Source organism: Rhyacophila brunnea, unplaced genomic scaffold (assembly GCF_057557595.1).
Source record: "Rhyacophila brunnea isolate RB1 unplaced genomic scaffold, BYU_Rbru_1.0 scaffold_86, whole genome shotgun sequence".
NCBI classification, from domain to species: Eukaryota; Metazoa; Arthropoda; class Insecta; order Trichoptera; family Rhyacophilidae; genus Rhyacophila; species Rhyacophila brunnea.
In genome coordinates, this window is record NW_028233357.1 from 857,239 (window position 1) to 860,836 (window position 3,598).

At 26.5% G+C, this 3,598-nt stretch overlaps 1 non-coding gene across 1 annotated transcript; it reads left to right on the plus strand.

Moving 5' to 3' along the window:
* Nucleotides 1-911: 911 nt before the first annotated feature.
* On the plus strand, nt 912-984 carry TRNAI-AAU (transfer RNA isoleucine (anticodon AAU)). The gene has a single exon. It is a non-coding gene; the product is annotated as a tRNA-Ile (tRNA).
* The last annotated feature ends 2,614 nt before the right edge of the window (nt 985-3,598 follow it).

Sequence of the window (3,598 nt, forward strand, 5' to 3'; positions counted from 1 at the left end):
AATATTCTCCCCTAGCATTTTATATAAATTTTTAGGCTATTTTTCTTATACTTTTCGAGTTTGCCCGCCAGAACTTTAAATTGCTCTATATTATAGATTTTCTGCATGCTCTTTCAAGCACATAATCCTTACAGTCTTCCTCAATACATCTTCTACGCTCAAGACTTATACATTCAAGTCTAATTCTCAATACTATTGTTTCTGCATATGGTTCCGTTTTCGTTGGCATTACGAATCTTCAATACTTGACTTATAGTATTTTGTTAGTATTCTACACTATATTGTTGTTTATATAATTGCATCCTCACTGCACTCTGGATGTAGCCAAGAGTATAGATATAATGTACTCACGGAAAATCAATTACGTTATGCTTGAAGAGAAAAACTATAATTCCAAAATTAACCCATAAATAAAAATATTCATCATCACACCATTAAGCAGTTGAAATCCCGGACAAAGTAGAAGCATACATGCAAGCCCTCACACTTCGCAAGACACTTGAACACATCTCATTTGAGAGAAGAAGAGCAATTAATGAAGATAGATTAGAGGGAGATCTCAAAAGATGCATCAGGGTGTTGTGCAATATTCCTAATCGGCTGACTACGTCTCAATAGATATAATTGATAAAAAGAAACTCTACCCATTTATAAAAAACCATCACGCCATTGTAAAGAATTTACACAATATTATCAACCACAAAAATCATGACTTTTTTAGGCCAAGAGAAAAGGGCTCTATAATCATTAATCAATGATGTTTACATTAATAAATCACAAAGAAAAATGATTTTAATAATATTTTAATTCTATTAACATCTATGGAATGATAGATAATTCATTATAAAACTTCATATTCTGGTGATGTACTCTAAAAATATATATTTATATATGTTAATTCAGATCTGTAAGCTTCCGTAGCTCAATCGGTAGAGCGTTGTGCTAATAACGCAAAGGCCGGCGGTTCAATCCCGCTCGGAAGCAAATATTTTGAACCGTTAAAGAAAGAATATTTGATGATTATTTTCTTATAGAGCAGTATCATATTTTTTAAATGTAATAGAATTGGCGAAATTTATGTCTTTTTTCAAATGAGGAATTCTAGTGATAATAATCATAAAAATTTTGGTCATCTATTTTGATAAGCAAAATTATCGGGTTTAAAACAAATTTCTTTTTGTGACAGATCCTAAATATTTATTTATAAATTCTAGACGAATTTACAGATTTCTTTTTTTTATTCAATTATATTGACTTCTTTTTAGAAAGTTCTCTTCAATGATCAGGTACTTTTTGCTTATCTGATGGATCCCACACGTGGCCTCATATTTCTTGTAACCTGTTTAATATCTAATGATTAGAACTGTTTTACCAGGCGGTAGTCGATATATAGGGGGACAATATTCTATATACTTTCCGTCACAGGTTAATTATGCTACTACCAATATATTTGTAGAACGTTGCAGAGTTCATTCAGTCTTCGAGGCACGTTTTCTGCGTTTATCACAGTGATCTCCCAATTTATTCACGGCTTGCCAGTTTTGTTATAATTATACATTATAGTTACGACAGACCACCCCCTTGCGGCAATTTTTCGTTTTGTGTGAATTCAACGTATTCCCGGGTTGCGCTGCGGGTAAATTCAGGCAACTTTTTAAAGCGTTTCTAAAAAAAACACACCACCGCACCCTTTATTTGTCAAGCAAGGTTCATAAATAAAAAAGATAAAATAATTGTAACCCTCATAATAAGTTCTACAATCTTATACATTCCCAATAAGTTATGCGTATTAACTGGTGTCTCATAAGGAATTTAAAGTTTCATCTATAATAATTTCATGTTTTCTAACAACTAACTCACATTATTTATTTTTCTATAAGTAAAAATTTATAATGTTGTCTGTAATTGTATAATAGTAGAGAGTTCGATTATTTTTTACATTTTTTTCTTATATAAAGTATATAATTATTTTTGTAGTCATTTCATGCTCTCAAATATCCAACTTATATCATTTTTTTGATTGTATATACTTTAAAAGTCAAATATTTTTCTTATATAAAAATTAATATTATTTTTATAAACGTTTCATATTTATGTTAATTATAAGGCCTTTAAAGTTAGGATATTTGTAAATTACTAAAATATACTAATATGGTTGTTTTTATGTATCAGAAATAATTTTAAAATCATCCATCACATGCTTATAAATTACTAAATCTTAATAATAAATAATTTGGATATTGATTAAGAAAGTTATAGTTTGAAATCATAATAATATTGTCTCATTAGGCTGCATTTTTTTCATATATAGAAGATTTTTGATGAATTTAAATATAACATGTTTATGGTATGTGTATATTTTGTAAAAACAATATTCAAAAATTTGTAATTTGTGGTATATGTTATTTTATTCAACCAAAAAGATGCAAAAATGTATAATATGTGACTTTAATATGTAATTTTCCATTTAATTTGATTTATATAATTAATTTTTCTCATGCCTTTGATTTCTTAAAATCTGAAATGATCTATATTTTGAATAAAAATGCAATATAAACTATATATATAATTTTTTTAAATATAAATCTTTTGTAACACATGGCATAAACATGGTTCTATTTCGATGAATATATGAAATTTTAAGCATTATTCTGACACGTTTACAAGTTTTGAAATAAAAATAATCATAACTTTTATTTGAATTACGCATGTTTATATAATTTTTACCGAAGTTTTTTTAATCTAACCTAATGTCCTGGAATAATTTCTTACTATTTTTACTGTTATTTCTTATTTCGGAAATAAATGTTATATTTCATGCAGGAATGTATATTTTAGATTTGTGATAACAAATTAAAACCAAAAAATAATGGATCGGAATTGAATTACATATCAATTGAAAAATTTAATATACATGCACTGTCCCTGGAATCAACTATAATTTTCTTTGATATTGCCCACATCAAAATATAAAGTATCTTTCACTTCAGTACTACCTTATAGCCTAAAACATGTTTATGATGCAATTTTATATATTTATATGCCCTCACATTGTTTTAATCCCTAAAATACCATAATTTGTATTTACATTTTATATAAGATGTCTATTCCATTAATTTCTGAAATATCACATTATAATAGGCGAGTAATCATGATCTATTTTCATATATATCTCTTTATTTATTTTTTATTTGTATATCTAGATTAATATTGGATTATTTGGAATAAAATAGTTATCTATTCGTTAACATAAAAAAAAAATTGGATGCAATTTAAAAGGCTCATCCAATAAAAATTGCACGCATTATTTAATATAAGTAGGCTTTATACAATTCTTGTACATTTATGGTCAACCCATTCCTTTATAAAAAAATTAATATTAATTTGTTTTATATTTTTTTTTACATTTTATCGTCACGTAATAAATATATTTGAGATTGACTTTAAAATTAAAAAAAAAGTTGCGTAATTAAAATTTTAGAAAAATAATGACATAAAAATATTTAATCTGCCTAATTTCTATTTGAAAGTAATTTTAGCTTCTGAGCTGATTTTCATAAAGAAAGTATTTTTACCCGTCTAAAGCATTGTGTTTTAC